Source organism: Aegilops tauschii, chromosome 6 (genome assembly GCF_002575655.3).
Source record: "Aegilops tauschii subsp. strangulata cultivar AL8/78 chromosome 6, Aet v6.0, whole genome shotgun sequence".
NCBI lineage: Eukaryota > Viridiplantae > Streptophyta > Magnoliopsida > Poales > Poaceae > Aegilops > Aegilops tauschii.
In genome coordinates, this window is record NC_053040.3 from 410,492,826 (window position 1) to 410,515,197 (window position 22,372).

The following is a 22,372-nucleotide window of genomic DNA, read 5'->3' on the forward strand; positions in this document are numbered from 1 at the left end:
TGCCGATCCTGCTGCCGTAAACAAAACAATGAGTATTCAAAAATCATTGTCAGCATAGAATCGTATTTTCTGGACACTGTTGTGCTTACCATCCGGAGCCTTCCTGGACTTCTTCAAATTTTCCAGTTCGGCGGTGGCAACAGTTACCTTGGTCCGACATTCTACAAGCTCCTGGGACAACGTGTTATTTTTCGCCGTGAGTACCTGATAACATTAAACGACCCTTAAATCAGTTGGGTCAACTGCTTCAAGTCTCGGGGGCTACTCGCATATGATTATTTAATCCACACTAAGTTCTTACCCGCATATCTTTTGAAAGTTGATGGGTGGCTCCGGCAAGTCCATCCCGGGCAGCTCGAATATATGCATCCGATGAGCTGAGGGCATTGAACGCCTCTTCGGTGAAACTTGGGTCGCGCATGGCCTCTTTCCGCTGCCGATGATTCATCACGCTCTCCCCTTCGGAATTGGTGACGGATACATTATCCGAATCCTCTTGGAGATGACAATCCGGCATTTTACCCGTAACAACCCTGGTCCTTATTATGGCAGGGTCCGGGGCCGGATTGGTCGATGCACGGCCGACGAGGTCCCCGGATATAGTCTGGCGTATGCTTTTCCTACAGAATGTCCCAACGGAAAATGTCACAATGCGGTCGGCCCACCGGGTGTGTGTTAAGAACTATACCTCTTTGGTGAAGGCGGGGGCTCGGTAGTATCACCGTTGGCCTTTCTTTTCAAAGACTCGCCCTGCGCAGGTGTCGCCTTCTTAGAAGACACCTTTGATAAAGCTCGGTGAGACGAGCGCCGCCCCTTCGGAGCATGAGACAATGCGGTGGGTGAGGCGCAATGGGAAAACTCTTTTGGAGGAGACGTCTCCTGGGTACTTACATGGGAGGAGGGGAGAAGGCCGGGGTAGTCAGCTATAATGGCCACTTCCGTGCCGTCGTAGCTCGCCTGATAAAAAACTCCCTCCTTAAGCTCTATAAATATGTCCGGATCTTCTTCATATCCGGTATCCAGGTCCCGAATATGGTCCTCTAGCTGCGGAGCGGGGCTGTAGATCCCCTCGATGATCTTTCTCCATTCCTATTAAAAAGCAGCCAGATTAAATTCGACTAGCATAAACTCGAGAAAAAGGTTTAGTCAGGCCAATAACCGAAAAACTCACTGAGGGTATGGGGTTGTACATGGAAAAGCCTTCCCGACATGTCAAACGAGCGAAGTCTTCCTTCTCCCCTTTGAAAAGATTAGCTAAGATGGTGGCCAGGGCGGCAAAATTGTCCGGTCCCTTGCGTAAACAACGGGATGCATCGTCCTCCCCGTTGTAATGCCACATGGGAAAACCCTAGATTGGAGCGGCTGAACACATCAGGTTATTGAAATTGCCATTACCTTCATTATAGATAGCCCAGAGTTGGCAAGTACTCTAATCTTGCTTCCCAGTCTCGAAACCTCCGCACTATCTTCTTCTTCGAGGCTACGGGGATGCCAGATGGCGCGCTTCTTTAAAGGAGTGCTGGAGAATTCGGGAAGACCATGCCGGATTTGGTCTAGAAGAATGACGTCTTCAATGTAAAACCACTCTGAGGGCCACTCTTCGAATGCCTTCTTCGGAGTGCCGAACGGGTAACCAGTCCCGGCTATGCGCCATACTTCGGCGCCGCCCACCTCGAATATAGATCCCTTTTGGGAGCGGGGGACGAGGCAGAAAAATTTCCGCCATAGCTCAAAATGAGCCTCGCAGCCTAGAAACAGCTCGCAAAGAGCAAAGAAGCCCACGATATGCAGGATGGAGCCCGACGTCAGATTGTGTAGTTGAAGGCCGTAATACTCCGGTAGACCTCTGACGAAAGGATGAATAGGAAATCATATTCCTCTCAATAGGAAGGAAACGAAGCACACCCGCTCCTCTTTAGATGGATTGGGGAAATTCTCCCCCAGGGCTTCGCCGTCGATGGAAGTTAATCCAGCCCGAATGGAGATTAGATCCGCGGGAGGAAGGTATCCCTACGTCTGAAGTTTGCTCAGATGGGCGTGGGATACCGAACAACTTTCCCAGTCGCCTTTTTGAGGGCCGTTGGGGCGTGAGGAAGAGCTTGGAGCACTAGCCATGATTGAGCGATTTCCTATGGCGAGTTCTAAGGATTTCCGCGGGGTGTGGAATGGTCTCTGAGATATAATCTCTTTAAATAGGCGCCTTTCCCGCACGGTCAAGGGGTTATTTGTAAAAAAACACCTAGACTGCTCACATTCATCTGACACGTGGAAGCCGAGGCGACGGCAGCGAAGAATCGATAGAAAATGGTGTTTAATGTGCAACCGAACTATCGTCAATCCGTAGTACCATGGAGAACCCACCTTGCAAAGCCGAAGACATAAAGCCGGATAGTACATCGTCATTGAAGGCAAGTTAGGGGGCTACCGCGGGAGTCCTAGATTAAGGGGTCCTTAGATAGTCGGGCTATGTGACATGGGCCGGACTAATGGGCTGTGAAGATACAAGGTAGAAGGCCTTCCCGCGTGTCCGGATGGGACTCTCCTTTGCGTGGATGGCAAGCTTGGCGTTCGGATGTGAAGATTCCTTTCTCTGTAAACCGGCTCTGTACAGCCCTAGGCCCCTCCGTGTCTATATAAACTGGAGGTTTTAGTTCGTAGAGGCAATCACAATCAAATAGGCTAGATATCTAGGGTTTAGCCATTACGATCTCGATGTAGATCAACTCTTGTAACCCTTATACTCATCAAAGTCAATCAAGCTGGAAGTAGGGTATTACCTCCATTAAGGGGGCCCGAACCTGGGTAAACATCGTGTCCCCCGCCTCCTATTACCTTCGATCCACAGACGCACATTTCGGGACCCCCTACCCAAGATCGGCCGGTTTTGACACCGACAGTCGCTTTATTGTGTGAAATGCAAACGCCATATAATTGCTTTACTTTATCACTATGCATTAGCGATAGTTGTAGAAGCAATAGTTGGCGACACGACCACGACGCTACGATGGAGATCAAGGTGTCAAGCCAGTGATGATGGAGATCATGACGGTGCTTTGGAGATGGAGATCAAAGGCACAAGATGATGATGGCAATATCATGTCACATATTTTGATTGCATGTCATGTTTATCTTTTATGCATCTTATTTTGCTTAGTACGGCGGTAGCATTATAAGATGACCCTTACTAAAAATTTCAAGGTATAAGTGTTCTCCCTGAGTATGCACCGTTGCGACAGTTCATCGTGCTGAGACACCACGTGATGATCGGGTGTGATAGGCTCTACGTTCACATACAACGGGTGCAAGACATTTTTGCACATGCGGAATACTTGGGTTAACCTTGACGAGCCTAGCATGTACAGACATGGCCTCGGAACACTAGAGACCGAAAGGTCGAACGTGAATCGTATAGTAGATATGATCAACATAGAGATGTTCACCATTGATGACTACTCCATCTCACGTGATGATCGGCCATGGTTTAGTTGATTTGGATCACGTATCATTTAGATGACTTGAGGGATGTCAATCTAAGTGGGAGTTCTTAAGTAATATGATTAATTGAACTTAATTTATCATGAACTCAGTCCTGATAGTTTTTGCATATCTATGTTGTAGATCAATGGCCCGTGCTACCGTTCCCTTGAATTTTAATGCGTTCGTAGAGAAAGCTAAGTTGAAAGATGCTGGTAGAACCTACACAGACTGGGTTCGTAACTTGAGGATCATCCTCATTGCTGCACAGAAGAATTATGTCCTTGATGCACCGCTAGGTGAAAGGCCTGCTGCAGGAGCAGATGCTGATGTTATGAATGTCTGACAAGCTCGATCTAATGACTACTCGGTAGTTCAGTGTGCCATGCTATACGGCTTAGAATCGGGACTTCAAAGACGTTTTGAACGTCATGGACCATATGAGATGTTCCAGGAATTGAAGTTAATATTTGATAAGTATATTTCACATATATAATTTTGGTACTCAAATATAGCATCTATCGTGATATATTCGTCCATTCTTGCCATGATTGATTGAATATTGCTTGATAGTCATAAAAAAGGATCATTTACTAGTCTTTGGTCTATCTTGCAGAAATGTGCGCAAAGGCACCAATAATCGTCAAAATTCTGTCTAGGTGGTTATCGAGAAGAGTGAAGAAAAGAAGAGAAGGAAGAAGAGCCTTGTGTGAGATGAAAAGAAGTAACCAGGGGGCTAGCTAAAGAAGTGGGAAGACCTTCTTGTGAAGAAAGAAGAGAAGGAGGAGGGCTAATGTGTATAGTTTGCAGATCAGGGAGGGGATCAAAATCCCTAGATCTCCTCCATTCCCCATCGGGCCTGGCTACGGGGCTGTTTGGTTGACACCCTGACACAAGTTGCCTGGCCTAAGCACCTGCCTGAGGTCTGTTTGGTTGCCTACCTGAGATATTTGACCTGACGAACCTGCCTGTCGACCCGTGGCTGACTCAAGCCTAGAAAATCGGAGGCCTGAGAATCGCTGCAATCCCACGCACCACGCCTGAGTAAAATTACCCCTTCTCTCTCACTTCTCCACTCTCCGTCTCACTTTTACCCTTTCCTTAGGGTTCCTATGGAGGAGAGAAATCGAAAAAATCAATACATCAAGGTGGGGACTACCTGCGGGAAACTAGTCCCACGTGTAGATCCGGTGGAGAGCTGCTCCAAGATGTTCTGGATCTGACAATGTTGCCCTTCTGTGATATTTTAATCATTTCAGCATGTTTGTTCTTTCATACTTCTATATTATTGATGTATTGAAGCAAAATATATAATTTTGTCTGTCATTATTTTCTGCATCATAATACCTTTTACAGAGGACACAATGGATATTGGAGAAAGCAAAAAGAATGGCAAGGGAAGCACTAGAGCTGGGACATCAGGACCTAGGGCACCAAAGATACATTGGCCTCAAGCTTTATCAGAGTTCGTACTTGATTGGTACATTGAGAAGAAGATGGAGCTGCCACCAAAGGTGGTGTTTAAGAAGCTGCATCACAATGCATGTACAAAAGTAGTAAATGAGAAGTATGGCAGTACCTACACTGTTGAACAAGTTCATCGTCACTTTAGACGTCATAAAGAGACTTGGGCACTTGTAGCTCGCCATATGAATGCTAGTGGTAATGGCTGGGATGATCTGACCAAAATGGTTACTCTCTCCAAAACTTCTTTGGATGAACGGTCGGTAATGACCTTTATCACTTGAAAAATATTTTTTGTGTATGATTTATTGGATTCTTATGAACTTCTACTTGTTGGTAAATGACCGTGGAATTCTTACAAAGCCAATCCAGTTTTTTGACAAGTTACAGGAAATGTTTAGTGGTTCCTCTGCTGATGGAGCATTTATGCATGATGCTTCCGCCGCTGCTGATTCTGATAATGAAGATGGTGAACAACAAAATATGTATGATATGTCTGGCTACGATGATACAAAGGATCCTCAAGGCGAAGACTCTGATAAACTCGAGTCGGATAGTGATGGTTGTTAGGTTGTGGCAGCAGTCGCCACAGCTTCAAGATCTAATGTTAGTGGTCTGAAGCCTAACAAGAAGATACTCAAGAAGGCTGGGAATAAAAAGACAGTGCCTCCATCACAGTCAAACAAGTCAAAGACTAAAAAGTCAGCGGCCACGGCGCGTGATGACAATGATATTGATGCCGTAATGACTAGTACTCTAGTGGGAATCAAGGAAAGCCTTACACAGCCAATACAAATTGTAGCCCCACCAGATCCAAATGTTCCTCTTTGGAACATGCTAAATAATATTGCATTAACACCTCAAGATAGGATGGCAGTAGGGATCACTACAAAAAAATACACTTCCGTGATGATATGTGTTTGTCACAGTAGGTCACGTTTTTTGTCATGCATGTACATCCATGACAATTTTATGGCAGAATCAAGATAGTCATACCTTTGCTGTCGTAGAAGTGTTCCATGACATTACCAAAATTGTCATCACGGAAGTGTCCACTTCCATGACGATAAATCGCGTGTCACAGAAGTGCTTTCGTCAAGGGTGACCGACACGTGGCATCCACCGTAATGGAACGCCATTAAGCTATTGGGTCCGGTTTTGGATCTGATAACCCATTAACAGCCCCGGCCAATGGGGATTTTCCACGTGTAAAATCATCATTGACAGGAGGAAACACGTGTTGGCTCACCGTTGGGACAGATGTCATCCACTCATTGGACCCAAAGCGCCTATGATACGTCGACACGTGGCACGACCCAACAGAGGCCCATTCCTGTGAAAAGACCGGCCCGTTTGACTTGGTCAAAAGGTGGCGGGCCGGCCCACGGCAAGCCTGTTAACGGCATGTTCGCATATAGCCCATTTACAGCCCGCTATCCCAGGGCCCGTTTACGGCCTATCCCAATTAGGCCCAGTAGCATCATCTGGGCCGTCCAATATAATTCCAGCCCGTTTTAACTTCCGGCCCATGTATGGCCCATGACGTCTTTCAGCCCATATGAGGCCCTTAGTAACCCTCGGCCCCTTAACGGTTCGTGGTAAAACTGGCCCGTAATGAACAGTGTATCACTTTATACCCATTAACGGCCCATTATTCCGTTGGGCCGTTTCCAACCCATGTTATCTTTCGGCCTTCTCAGGGCCCATTTATTCTTGGGCTCATTTCCAGCATTCGGTTACTTACGACCCATTACTGTCATTTTCTGGTTGTGGGCCAAATTCAGTCTGTGGTTACAGTCGGCCCGTTTGCAGGCAAAGACCGCTTTTGTTAGGATAAGCTGTACTAGCTGTTCCCTTTCAAATTGGCCGTTGTTGGCTCCCTTCCCGCTCAATATTTGGGGAGAGGACCAGGGCCTATATAAGTAGAACTAGCCACCACAGTAGAGGGCAAGCAAACCTGATCTAGAGCCTGCCCTTAGCCACACACCAAGCACAAGAACACCACAACCTCAGGAGGTTGTTCTTCCACTTGTACTGTTCTTCATCAGCCCAAGAGGCAATCCACCACCACCACACTGGAGTAGGGTATTACACCACGACGGTGGCTCGAACCAGTATAAATCTTGTGTCTTTGTGTTGCAAGTTCGTCGAGTTCGTCCGCGAGATCTTAGAGAGCTAGGGCGTGGATCGGTAGGGAGGAAATCTTCGCGCGTACCCCAGTGTTCGAACCCTAAGGGTTTTGCCGGAACCCGTGATCCGACATTTGGCGTGCAAGGTAGGGGTGCGCCGAAACTTCCTTCCGTCGCTCCGCGCCCCGTTGCTCCGTCGTCTCCATGGCGGACGCTTGCCGTGCTCGTGCTGAGCGCCGGGCTGCCCTCGCCGCCCGCGTCGCTTAGACGGCTCCCGTCGGCGGGCCATCACGTCGTTCCCCGCCGCCTGCCGCCACCGGCCCGGCGGGGAACGAGCAGCAAGCATCCTCGCTGCACCCCTCGGTACGGTGGGACGGCTGCATCGCCACTCCATCGCTGACCCCGGCCGGTTCTTCGTCCCATGCACGTCGCACTCCCATGCACGCGCGGGCCGCGCTCCTCATGGCGCACGAGCTTCTGCGATACTTCCCGGTCGACGACCTCTACGAGGACTGGCTCGCCTGCATGGCCGAGCTTGTCCGCGCTGCAGGGGGCTCCCCTGCGCCGTCCCTCTCTCCGCCTCGCCCTCCGCCGGCTACGGGCGACGTAGCTCACGGAGCGCCTCCACCACCTCTACCCCAAGAAGGCGCCCTGGCGCCAAGGCGCGCGGCTCCACGATGCGACCCACCGCGTCCGGCGCCTGCGCGAGAAGAAAGAAGCTGCCAAGAAGTCCCTCCGCCGCAAGAAAATGCTCTGCCGCTCCTCGCACCACCGCGCCAGGACCGGCTGCTGCGGCAAGACCGCGCGCCACCTATAGCAGCAGGGCGCGGACCCCATCAAGACCAAGCTCCACCTCTAAGGCGGGCCTCGGTGATCACATCCGGCTGCTGCGCTTTCACCTCCGAGCTGCGTAGCGTCGCCTGGCCGGGCAAGTTCAAGCCAGGTCTGCCACCTCGCTACGACGGCACCCCCGACCCCGCAGAGTTCTTGCAGCTCTACGAGCTGAGCATTGAGGCAGCCAACGGCGACGAGAAAGTCATGGAGAATTGGTTTCCCATGGCTCTCAAGGACGGAGCCCGGTCCTGGCTCCTGAACCTGCCACCGGGCTCGATCTCCACCTGGGACGAGATGCGCAACTGCTTCGTCGCCAACTTCCAGGGCACTCGCGACCGCCCGCCGGCCACGGGTGACCTGTGCCGCGTCAGGCAGCAACCGGGCGAGACCCTCCAGAAGTACATCCAGAGCTTCAACAACGTCCGCCTCAAGATCCCCAAGGTGACGGACGAGGCCATCATCTCTGCGTTCTCTGATGGCGTCCGCGACGTCAAGATGAAGGATGAGCTTGCTATCCACGAGGAGCTATGCACGTCCCTGGAGTTGTTCAACCTGGCGACCAAGTGCGTAAGAGCTGAGGAAGGGCGCCTCTCCCTCCTCGAGCTCCCAACCGCAGACCTGGAGGAGAAGAAAGCCAAGGCCAAGGACGTGAAGCGCAATGGAGCAGCCATGCTCGCAGCGGAACCAGACACCAAGCGTGGCAGAGACCAACCAGAGTCATCCAAGAGCACCCGACCGTTCTGCGCCTTCCATAACCTGAATACCCACAACACCAGCGACTGCCAAGAGCTCAGAGCCATTCATGAAGGACGCTTCGGTCGACGCCCCGAGCGTGGCGACCGGGGCTACGACCGAGGAGGAGGACGTGGTGGCGGACGCTGGGACGACCGTGGCCCGCGCCAGGAGTGGCGCGACCGGCCTCGTGAGGATCGCTGGCAGGATCAGCCTCGCGAGGGCACCTGGAGGGATCAGCCTCGCGAGGATCGTCCTCAAGGCAACGCTGGGCTCCCTCCGCCACCGCCACCGCCAAGAAGGAACGAAGACCACCACCAAGACGAGGGGGCTGGGGGCTTCCAGGAGCCGCGTACTATCGCCTGCATCTTGGGCGGAGCTCAGGCCCCAGCCTCGCAGCGCATCTTCAAACAGTTTGCTCGTGAAGTGAATGCAGTCCTCCCCAAGCTCGAGGCCACATGCCCGCTCAGATGGTCCCAGTGCCCCATCACGTTCAACTCGGTAGATCAGCTCAAGTGCGTAGCTACCGCTGGCGCCCTCCCGATGCTTTGCTCCCCAGTCATCAACAACGTGCAAGTTACCAAGACCCTCATCGATGGCGGCGCGGGGCTCAACGTCCTGTCCGTCGACACATTCGACAACCTCCAAGTGCCATATGACCAACTTCAGCCTACCACGCCTTTCTCAGGAGTGACCGACGGGTCTACCACGCCGATAGGGTAGGTCCGCCTCTCTGTCACCTTTGGAGAACGCAAGAACTACCACACCGAGCTCATCGACTTCGACATCGCGCACATCCGTCTGCCGTACAATGTCATCCTCGGGTATCCAGCCCTGGTCAAGTTCATGGCGGTGACCCATCACGGCTACAATGTCCTCAAGATGCCGGGAAGCGGGGGAATCATCACAGTCCCGTGCGAAGAAAGAGATGTGGTGTGCTCCCTCGAGCGCGCCTTCCAAGCTGCAGCAATCGACGACACCGACATTAAGGGCGAGGGCCCTCCTGAGGTCATCCCCAAGAAGAAGCAGTTGTGCCGTGCAGGACCTCAGGAGGGTGGCGTCACCGCTGGAACCTCGTCAGGATCAGCGCCCGCTCCAGGGGGGCCTACCTCCATCGCATAGGAAGGCGCGCCCGGCGCCCTCCTCGGCCAGGGCTCGGGGGCTCTCTTCTGGAGGGCCCCATTTTGCATCATGCTTTTATATCGATATTTATTGCATTATGGGCTGTTATTACACATTATGTCACAATACTTATGCCAATTCTCTCTTATTTTACAAGGTTTACATAAGGAGGGAGAATGCCGGCAGCTGGAATTCTGGGCTGGAAAAGGAGCAAATATTAGAGACCTATTCTGCACAACTCCAAAAGTCCTGAAACTCCACGGAAGTTATTTTTGGAAATAATAAAAAATACTGGGCGAAGAAAATACTAGAGGGGACCCACACCCTGGGCACGAGGGTGGCGCCCTACCCCCTGGGCACGCCCCCTGCCTCATGGGCCCCCTGGTGGCCCTCAGGTGGCCATCTTCTGCTGTATGAAGTCTTTCGTCCGAAGAAAAATCATAAGCAAGCTTTCGAGATGAGACTCCGCCGCCACGTGGCGGAACCTTGGCGGAACCAATCTAGGGCTCCGGCGGAGCTGTTCTGCCGAGGAAACTTCCCTCCAGGAGGGGGAAATCATCGCCATCGTCATGACCAACGCTCCTCCCATCGGGAGAGGGCTAATCTCCATCAACATCATTACCAGCACCATCTCATCTAAAACCCTAGTTCATCTCTTGTATCCAATTCTTGTCTCCAAGTCTGGGATTGGTACTTGTAGGTTGCTAGTAGTGTTGATTACTCCTTGTAGTTGATGCTAGTTGGTTTATTTGGTGGAAGATCATATGTTTAGATCCTTTATGCATATTAATAGCCCTCGGATTATGAACATGAATATGCTTTGTGAGTAGTTACGTTAGTTCCTGAGGACATAGGAGAAGTCTCGCTATTAGTAGTCATATGAATTTGGTATTCGTTCGATATTTCGATGAGATGTATGTTGTCTCTCCTCTAGTGGTGTTATGTGAACGTCGACTACATGACACTTCACCATTATTTGGGCCTAGAGGAAGGCATTGGGAAGTAATAAGTAGATGATGGGATTGCTACAGTGACAGAAGCTTAAACCCTAGTTTATGCGTTGCTTCGTAAGGGGCTGATTTGGATCCATATGTTTCATGCTATGGTTAGGTTTGCCTTAATACTTCTTTTGTAGTCGTGGATGCTTGCAACAGGGGTTAATCATAAGTGGGATGATTGTCCAAGTAAGGACAACACCCAAGCACCGGTCCACCCACATATCAAATTATCAAAGTACCGAACGCGAATCATATGAACGTGATGAAAACTAGCTTGACTATAATTCCCATGTGTCCTCGGGAGCGCTTTCCTCCATATAAGAAATTGTCCAGGCTTGTCCTTTGCTATGAAAAGGATTGGGCCACCTTGCTGCAATTTATTTACTTTTGTTACTTGTTGCTCGTTACAAATTATCTTACCACATAACTATCTGTTACCTATAATTTCAGTGCTTGCAGAGAATACCTTGCTGAAAACCGCTTATCATTTCCTTCTGCTCCTCGTTGGGTTCAACACTCTTACTTATCGAAAGGACTATGATAGATCCCCTATACTTGTGGGTCATCAAGACTCTTTTCAAGCACCATTTCCGGGGAGTGAAGCGCCTTTGGTAGGTGGAATTTGGTAAGGAAAAATTTATATAGTGTGCTGAAATTTACTGTCACTTGTTGAAGTAATCCTCTGAGGGGCTTGTTCGGGGTATCTTCACCCCGACTAGTAAAGCAAAGAGTTGCTCCTCAACCAACTGAACCTACTGAAAATGAAAATGTCTACATTGAAATTCCTTCAGGTATGGTAGAAAAACTCCTAGCTAATCCTTTTGCAGGAGACGGAACATTACATCCTGATGAGCACCTAATCTATGTGGATGAAGTTTGTGGATTATTTAAGCTTGCAGGTATGCCCGATGATGTTATCAAGAAGAAAGTCTTCCCTTTATCTTTGAAGGGAGATGCATTGGCATGGTATAGGCTATGTGATGATATGAGATCATGGAACTACAAACGATTGAAATTGGAATTTCATCAGAACTTTTATCATATGCATCTTGTTCATCGTGATCGTAATTATATATATAATTTTTGGCCTGACGAAGGAGAAAGCATCGCTCATGCTTGGGGGAGGCTTAAGTCAATGTTATATTCATGCCCCAATCATGAGCTCTCATGAGAAATGATTATTCAAAAAATTTATGCTCGGCTTTCTGACAACAATCGCACCATGCTCGATACTTCTTGTACTGGTTATTTTATGATGAAGACTATTGAATTGAAATGGAATTTATTGGAAAGAATTAAACGCAACTCTGAAGATTCGGACCTCGATGAAGGTAAGGAGTCAGGTATAACACCTAAGTTTGATTGTGTTAAATCTTTTATGGATACTGATGTTTTCCGTAAATTTAGCACTAAATATGGACTTGACTCTGAGATAGTAGCTTCTTTCTGTGAATCTTTTGCTGCTCACGTTGGTCTCCCTAAGGAGAAGTGGTTTAAATATCATCCTCCCATAGAAATAAAAGTAGTTGCACCTATTGAAGTTGAAGAAAAGACCATCACTTATAATGATCCTATTGTTCCTACTGCTTATCTTGAGAAACCACCTTTCCCTGTTAGAATAAAGGATCATGCTAAAGCTTCAACTGTGGTTCGTAAAAGCAATATTAGAACTTATACACCTCCTGAGCAAGTTAAAGTTGAACCTAATATTGCTATTGTTAAAGATCTATTGGCTGATAATATTGATGGGCATGTTATTTATTTCTGTGATGAGACTGCTAGAATTGCTAAACCTTGTGCTAAAGATAAACATAGACCTGTGGTAGGCATGCCTGTTATTTATGTTAAAATAGGAGATCAATGTTATCATGGCTTATGTGACATGGGTGCTAGTGCTAGTGCAATACCTATTGACTTATACAAAGAAATTATGCATGATATTGCACCCGCTGAGTTAGAGGAAATTGATGTTACAATTAAGCTTGCCAATAGAGATACTATTTCACCAATGGGAATTGTTAGAGATGTTGAAGTCTTGTGTGGGAAAACTAAATATCCTGTTGATTTTCTTGTTCTTGTTTCCCCACAAGATAGCTTTTGTCCCATTATATTTGGTAGACCCTTCTTAAACACTGTTAATGCTAAGATAGACTACGAAAAGGATGTTGTTACCATTGGTCTAGGTGATATGTCTCATGGGTTTCACTTTTCTAAATTTTGTAGACAACACCGTGAAGGGGAATTGCCTAGTGAAGATGAAATTATTGGTCTTGCTTCTATTGCCGTACCTCCTAGTGATCCTTTAGAACAATATTTGCTAGACCATGAAAATAATATGTTTATGAATGAAAGAAGGGGAATAGATGAAGTGTTCTTCAAACAAGGACCTATTCTGAAACACAACTTGCCTGTTGAAATCTTAGGGGATCCTCCTCCACCCAAGGGTGATCCCGTGTTTGAGCTTAAACCATTGCCTGATACTCTTAAATATGCTTATCTTGATGAAAAGAAGATATATCCTGTTATTAACAGTGCTAACCTTTCAGAGAAGGAGGAAGAAAAATTATTGAAAACTCTGAAGAAGCACCGTGCTGCTATTGCATATACTCTTGATGATCTTAAGGGCATAAGTCCCACTCTATGTCACCATAAAATAAATTTGAAGAAAGATGCCAAACCAGTTATTGATCATCAACGACGGCTGAATCCTAAGATGAAAGAAGTAGTAAGAAAAGAAATACTAAAGCTCCTTGAGGCAGCTATAATTTATCCCGTTGCTGATAGTCAGTGGGTAAGTCCTGTCCATTGTGTCCCTAAGAAGGGAGGTATTACTATCATTCCTAATGATAAAGATGAATTGATTCCGCAAAGAATTATTACAGGTTATAGGATGGTAATTGATTTCCGCAAATTAAATAAAGCAACTTAAAAAGATCATTACCCATTACCTTTTATTGATCAAATGCTAGAAAGATTATATAACATACACATTTTTTGCTTTCTAGATGGTTATTCCGGATTCTCTCAAATACCTGTGTCAGCTGATGATCAAGCTAAGACCACTTTTACTTGCCCTTTCGGTACTTTTGCTTATAGACGTATGCCTTTTGGTTTATGTAATGCACCTGCTACCTTTCGAAGATGCATGATTGCTATATTATCTGACTTTTGTGAAAAGATTTGTGAGGTTTTCATGGGTGATTTCTCCGTTTATGGATCCTCTTTTGATGATTGCTTAAGCAACCTTGATCGAGTTTTGCAAAGATGTGAAGAAACTAATCTTGTCTTGAATTGGGAAAAGTGCCACTTTATGGTTAATGAAGGTATTGTCTTGGGGCATAAAATTTATGAAAGAGGTATTGAAGTTGATAATGCTAAAGTTGATGCTATTGGAAAGATGCCATGTCCCAAGGACATTAAAGGTATAAGAAGTTTCCTTGGTCATGCCGGTTTTTATAGGAGGTTCATTTAGAACTTTTCAAAAATTTCTCGGCCTCTCACTAATCTATTACAAAAAGATATACCATTTGTCTTTGATGATGATTGTGTAGAAGCATTTGAAATACTTAAGAAAGCATTGATTTCTGCACCTATTGTTCAGCCACCTGATTGGAATTTACCCTTTGAAATTATGTGTGATGCTAGTGATTATGATGTACGTGCTGTTCTAGGGCAAAGAGTTGACAAGAAATTAAATGTTATTCAATATGCTAGTAAAACTCTAGACAATGCCCAGAGAAATTATGCCACTACTAAAAAAGAATTTTTAGCAGTTGTTTTTGCTTGTGATAAGTTCAGACCTTATATTGTTGAGTCTAAAGTTACTATTCACATGGATCATGCTGCTATTAAATATCTTATGGAAAAGAAAGAGGCTAAACCTAGACTTATTAGATGGGTTCTCTTGCTACAAGAATTTGATTTGCATATTATTAATAGAAAGGGAGGTGAGAACCCCGTTGCAGACAACTTGTGTAGGTTAGAAAATGTTCTTGATGACCCACTACCTATTGATGATAGCTTTCCCGATGAACAATTAAGTGTCATAAATGCTTCTCATACTGCTCCATGGTATGCTGATTATGCTAATTACATTGTTGCTAAATTTATACCACCTAGTTTCACATACCAGCAAAAGAAAAAAAATTCTATGATTTGAGACATTACTTTTGGGATGACCCACATCTTTATAAAGAAGGAGTAGATCGTGTTATTAGACGTTGTGTACCTGAGCATGAACAGGAACAGATCCTACGCAAGTGTCACTCTGAGGCTTATGGAGGACACCACGCTGGGGATAGAACTGCACATAAGGTATTGCAATCCGGTTTTTATTGGCCTACTCTTTTCAAGGATGCCCGTAAGTTCTCTTATTTTGTGATGAATGTCAAAGAATTGGTAATATTAGTAGACGTCAAGAAATGCCTATGAATTATTCACTTGTTATTGAACCATTTGATGTTTGGGGCTTTGATTATATGGGACCGTTTCCTGCCGCTAATGGATATACACATATTCTAGTTGCTGTTGATTACGTTACTAAGTGGGTAGAAGCTATTCCAACTAGTAGTGCTGATCATAACACCTCTATTAAGATGCTTAAAGACGTCATTTTTCCGAGGTTTGGAGTCCCTAGATATTTAATGACTGATGGTGGTTCACATTTTATTCATGGTGGCTTTCGTAAAATGCTTGCTAAGTATGATGTTAATCATAGAATTGCATCTCCATATCACCCACAGTCTAGTGGTCAAGTAGAATTGAGTAACAGAGAACTCAAATTAATTTTGCAAAAGACTGTTAATAGATCTAGAAAGAATTGGTCTAAGAAACTTGATGATGCATTATGGGCTTATAGAACTACATTTAAAAATCCTATGGTAATGTCTCCGTATAAAATGGTTTATGGAAAAGCATGTCACTTGCCTCTCGAACTAGAACATAAGGCTTATTGGGCTATTAAAGAGCTCAATTATGATTTAAAACTTGCCGGTGAGAAGAGGTTATTTGACATTAGCTCACTTGATGAATGGAGAAACCAAGCCTATGAAAATGCCAAGTTGTTTAAAGAAAAAGTTAAAAGATAGCATGACCAAAGGATACAAAAGCGTGAGTTTAATGTAGGTGATTATGTATTGCTATACAACTCTCATTTAAGATTTTTTGCAGGAAAACTTCTCTCTAAATGGGAAGGTCCTTACGTTATCGAGGAGGTCTATCTTTCTGGTGCCATAAAGATCAACAACTTCAAAGGCACAAATCCGAAGGTGGTGATCGGTCAAAGAATCAAACATTATATCTCAGGTAATCCTATAAATGTTGAAACTAATGTTATTGAAACCGTAACCTCGGAGGAATACATAAGGGACACTTTCCAGAATGTTTCAGACTCTGAAAAGGAATAGGTATGTGGTACGGTAAGCAAACCGACTCCAAAACAGTTCTAATGGCATTTTTTCTCCGTTTTGGATTATTTCGAAAAATAGAAAAATAATAAGCAGTTCGGGAAGGACACGAGGTCTCCACGAGGGTGGAGGGCGCGCCCTACCCCCCGGGCATGCCCCCTGCCTCGTGGGCACCTCGTGCGGTCTCCGAACTCCGTTTTCTTGCACGTTACGTATTTTGGTCGGTAAAAATTCATTATATAATCTCCCGAAGGTTTTGACTCCTGTATCACGCAAATATCCTCTGTTTTTGTTTCGACCTGTTTCTGACCTCAGGACTCCGACGGAGAGAGCTATGTCTCACACCTCATTGCTGACCCAAACACCTATGGGGATCTATCTCTGTGTGGTCGAACTACAGATGAGGAGGAGGATGCTCATTGGATGAGGATCAATGATTCAAGTTCGGAGGAGGATGATGTCCCTCTACCTCAACCTCGGGATATGCACGTGAAGTTCAAGAAATCTAGTCTCCCTAAGAGGGCTAAACTATCTAACAACCCATCTATTCCTTCTCGTTTTCGGCAGAAAAGCAAAGGAGATTTATGTGACAAGATCTTGAAGCTGGAATCGGAGGTCGATGATTTAAACGAGGAAATTGCTCTTCTCAATTACAGTATGAAGAAGCTAAAGACACAACTGTCATCATCAACAACTCCATCATCACCTCCTCCTAAAAAGGAAAACTAAGTACCTGGTATGGGCACTCCCCTTGGCAACTGCCAAGCTTGGGGGAGGTGCCCCGGTATCGTATCACCATCACATCTCTATCTTTACCGTTTTTCTTAGTTCGATCCTTTTAGTAATATCTTGATCTAGTAGAATAAAGTTTTTAGTATGATCTAGTTTTGAGTTTTGCTTTGTGATCCCTCTATGTAATCAAGTCCGTGAGCTATATAATAAAGATTAGTGTTGAGTCAAGGGCTTGATTATTTTGCAATGATCTTGAGGGAATGAAAGAAAAAGAAAGAATAAAAAGAAACAAAGATATTATATTGATCTTATGGAGAGTAATGACTTCACATAGAAAGAGTATGATGATTAAAAATTGTTGAGAGTTGACAAACATAGCTTTGGTCATCATTGCAATTAATAGGAAGTAATAAAGAAAGAGAGGTTTCACGTATAAATATACTATCTTGGACATCTTTTATGATTTTTGCACTCATTAAAATATGACATGCTAAAGAGTTGATGTTGGACAAGGAAGACAACGTAATGGGTTATGTTTTCTTATATCTGAAATAAAGTATATTGTCATGGATCATCCAACATGTTGAGCTTGCCTTTCAACCTCATGCTAGCCAAATTCATTGCACCAAGTAGATACTACTTGTGCTTCAAAATATCCTTAAACCCAGTTTTGCCATGAGAGTCCACCATATCTACCTATGGATTGAGTAAGATCCTTCAAGTAAGTTGTCATCGGTGCAAGCAATAAAAATTGCTCTCTAAATATGTATGATTGATTAGTGTGGAGGAAATAAGCTCTATACGATCTTGTGATGTGGAAGAAATAAAAGCGACGGACTGCATAATAAAGGTTCGTATCACAAGTGGCAATATAAAGTGACGTTCTTTCGCATTGAGATTTTGTGCATCCAACCATAAAAGCGCATGACAACCTCTGCTTCCCTCTGCGAAGGGCCTATCTTTTACTTTTATCTCTTACCCTTATGCAAGAGTCGTGGTGATTTTCACCTTTCCTTTTTAAAATTTATCCTTTGGCAAGCACAGTGTGTTGGAAAGATCCTGATATATATATATATATCTAATTGGATGTAATTTAGCATGAACTATTATTGTTGACATTACCCTTGAGGTAAAAGGTTGGGAGGCGAAACTATAAGCCCCTATCTTTCTCTGTGTCCGATTAAAACTCCGTAACCACAAGTATTGCGTGAGTGTTAGCAATTGTGAAAGACTAAATGATAGTTGAGTATGTGGACTTGCTGAAAAGCTCTGACATAGACTCTTTCCGATGTTATGATAAATTGCAATTGCTTCAATGACTGATATTATAGTTTGTTAGTTCTCAATAAAGTTTCTGATTCATACTTGACATTGTGAATAGATAATTACTTGAGCATAAGAAATCATATGACAATATCCATATATGTTGCTGTTATAAGAATGATCATGATGCCCTCATGTCCGTATTTTATTTTATCGACACCTCTACCTCTAAACATGTGGACATATTGATCGTTATCGGCTTCCGCTCGAGGACAAGCAAGGTCTAAGCTTGGGGGAGTTGATACGTCCATTTTGCATCATGCTTTTATATCGATATTTATTGCATTATGGGCTGTTATTACACATTATGTCACAATACTTATGCCTATTCTCTCTTATTTTACAAGGTTTACATAAGGAGGGAGAATGCCGGCAGCTGGAATTCTGGGCTGGAAAAGGAGCAAATATTAGAGACCTATTCTGCACAACTACAAAAGTCCTGAAACTCCACGGAAGTTATTTTTGGAAATAATAAAAAATACTGAGTGAAGAAAATACCAGAGGGGACCCACAGCCTGGGCACGAGGGTGGGTGGCGCGCCCTACCCCCCTGGGCCCGCCCCCTGCCTCGTGGGCCCCCTGGTGGCCCTCCAGTGGCCATCTTCTGCTATATGAAGTCTTTCGTCCGAAGAAAAATCATAAGCAAGATTTCGGGACGAGACTCCGCCGCCACGAGGCTGAACCTTGGCGGAACCAATCTAGGGCTCCGGCGGAGCTGTTCTGCCGAGGAAACTTCCCTCCAGGAGGGGGAAATCATCGCCATCGTCATCACTAAGGCTCCTCTCATCGGGAGGGGGCCAATCGCCATCAACATCTTCACTAGCACCATCTCATCTAAAACCCTAGTTCATCTCTTGTATCCAATTCTTGTCTCCAAGTCTGGGATTGGTACCTGTAGTTTGTTAGTAGTGTTGACTACTCCTTGTAGTTGATGCTTGTTGGTTTATTTGGTGGAAGATCATATGTTCAGATCCTTTATGCGTATTAGTACCCCTCTAATTATGAACATGAATATGCTTAGTGAGTAGTTACGTTTGTTCCCGAGGACATGGGAGAAGTCTCGCTATTAGTAGTCATGTGAATTTGGTATTCGTTCGATATTTTGATGAGACGTATGTTGTCTCTCCTCTAGTGGTGTTATGTGAATGTCGACTACATGACACTTCACCATTATTTGGGCCTAGAGGAAGGCATTGGGAAGTAATAAGTAGATGATGGGTTGCTAGAGTGACAGAAGCTTAAACCCTAGTTTATGCGTTGCTCCGTAAGGGGCTGATTTGGATCCATATGTTTCATGCTATGGTTAGGTTTACCTTAATACTTCTTTTGTAGTTGCGGATGCTTGCAATAGGGGTTAATCATAAGTGGGATGCTTGTCCAAGTAAGGACAGCACCCAAGCACCGGTCCACCCACATATCAAATTATCAAAGTACCGAACGCGAATCATATGAACGTGATGAAAACTAGCTTGACGATAATTCCCATATGTCCTCGGGAGCGCTTTCCTCCATATAAGAAATTGTCCAGGCTTGTCCTTTGCTATGAAAAGGATTGGGCCACCTTGCTGCACTTTATTTAATTTTGTTACTTGTTGCTCATTACAAATTATCTTATCACTATCTGTTACCTATAATTCAGTGCTTGCAGAGAATACCTTGCTGAAAATCGCTTATCATTTCCTTCTGCTCCTCGTTGGGTTCAACACTCTTACTTATCGAAAGAACTACGATAGATCCCCTATACTTGTGGGTCATAACGCGTCTGCATCGACGTCCCAGGGCTCAACAGGGCCGCTTCTCAGGAGCTTTTCTGGCCTTCGCGCGTCGGACGCTGCGAGGGCCCACCGCACAGCTACGTTTGCATGCCCTATGGCCTGCCGAGCGTGTCGTCCGCCTACCAGCGCAACTCGCGGTGCCTCCTAGCGGCTCAGGAGGCCAGACACCACGCCGTCCTGACGGAGATGGAGACGGTCCTCAAGGAACCACCTGAGCCCCTAGAGCCTCCTAAGGCTCAGGGCCCCGGTGGCTCGTGAGGAGCCATCCTTTCGCCGCGCACCTTCAGCTGCCCCAACTCTCCTTCGTCGATAGAACCAGGTGACATTTTACAAGTTCATTTAGCTGGGAGAACCCCTCGGGCTGCATCATTACCAGGCCGCGTGGGTCCGTCCCTGCGTCATGTATCCCTTTTATGTCTTTAGCTTACCTTATTGGGAGCGCCCCACGGGCTGCATCATCCCCAAGCCGCTTGGGCCTGACCTAGTGGCATGCATCTTCCTTGCACTTAATTAAGCCTGCTGCTTTCCATGCTTAACCTACCTATGATTACTACCTGCTCGATCGCCACCCACCACGGGGGCTCTCCTTACGCCGGCACGGCGCTGGTGCACGGGTCCGTCCCTGCCACGTCGATAAACCTGAGCGGTCGAGCTCTGGCTCGCGGCACGCCCCGCGCACGTCACGTCGCCAGGCCCTCAGTGCCTTCACTCCCTCGCGGAGCAACCAATGGCAGGCTGGCAATCTTAACGGCAGACCGTGTTCTTCCTTGTGCTGGCTCGCAGGAATCTCACGAGGATAACACCAGGCGGCACCGCAAGCTCCCACCTCTTTCAAGTAATCCACTTGCACGTGAAAAGGGGGGCTCTTAAGTATCGCGACTCAGGAGCTCTTACTGGCTCTCTAGCCCTCACCCCCTGGCCTTGACCATGGCATGCGACCTGGCATACCAGCGGCGGCTGAGCTCGCTCGAGGGCCGGGACCTGAGGATGTAGAGCGCAAAGGAGAGCATGGGAAGGGCGAAGACTCGCATGGGCCCGATCTAGCTACGCTGCGGATGTTTGCGCACAGGCCCGACACATCACAAGGAATCGACCCCGGACCGCCAAGATAAGTCTCGCGCTCAGATCAATTAACCATTGGAACCTAGGGGTCACTCTCTCCGCAGCCCTGTTGCGGCAACGGCACCACCCTTTCTTATCTTACCACGACTGCTTGAGCGCTAAAGGGGACCCCCGGAGCATCGCGCCTCAGGAGCTCTTACTGGACCTCGGGCCGCTCACCTTCTGGCCTTGACCACGGCACGTGACCTGGCATACCAGCGATGGCTGAAGCCTGCCTGAGGACCGGGACCTGTCAGCGTAGAGCAACAAGCTGTCGCGAGGTTGGAAAGGGGAGACCGAGCCTCAACAGGACATGCGCTCACAGGTTTCCACAACCAAGATAATATGAACAAAAGACATTACAGACTCTTTACACACCCCCGCGGGGCACTTCTTGATTCCTCGCAGGGAACAAAAGACGAGAACTTAGTAGAATCCTATCTACACACCCCCGCCGCCGACGCCATCATCAACAGTGGGCCACGGGAGGCCGTCGCCAACCCCATCCAGATCAGCGACGGCAGCGGCCGGACTTCGCGGCCCTGCTCCAGGCGCGGCGAGAGCTCAGGGGCACGTAGCTATCATCGCTCATCTCCGGAGTCTCGTAGAACTCAGGAGAGCTGCTGGACTCCCAAGAGTCGCTACTGCTGGAGTAGCCGCGAGCGGGGCGCGCCTCATCCTGGCGCTCTCCTCCGGGGCAACACTCCAAGCGGCATCCCTCCGCGTCGAAGACCTTGAAGAACAGCGTGGAGGCGCCATCATACTCGAAGTGGATCGCGAGGGCACCCTCCTCACGGCAAACCCGCGCGACCTCGCCCCAGCCGTGTGTCATGAAGATCTAACCGGTGGAGACTGCTTCAACCTCCGCCCCGGTCGCCGGAGTGTCGCAGTCGGCATGCTGCAACCAGAGCTCGAGAGGCCCCCTCGGCAGCATCACGTCGGAGAAGAAGCGCGGGAACTGGATCCAGGAGCTTGGGGGCATTGCCGCCCACAGCACAAGCTCGCGTGAGGATTCGATGGCGTGGTCTCCAGGGGCGATAGCGCTCACTGCCGCGCCGCGTCGAGCATGGCCGCGGTGCGCGCACCGACTCCGTCCTCACGAGCCCCCGGCTTGGGCGTACAAGGGCAATGGATACCCAGGAGGAGGCCGCTCACACCAAGGCCTCGTCACCACCCGCATCGCTGCAGCGTCGCGGCGGCGGGCCGGCCTCTACTTCGGCGGAAGCAGCGCCAGTGTGTCAAGGGGAACCTTTCCCTTCTCGTCAGCCGAGAACCTTTGGATCA

General features: G+C 47.1%; 1 pseudogene; it reads left to right on the forward strand.

Annotated features, from left to right (window-relative positions):
• Nucleotides 1–4,838: 4,838 nt before the first annotated feature.
• LOC141026127 (uncharacterized) overlaps nt 4,839–22,372 on the forward strand; it is a 114,518-nt pseudogene continuing 96,984 nt past the window's right edge.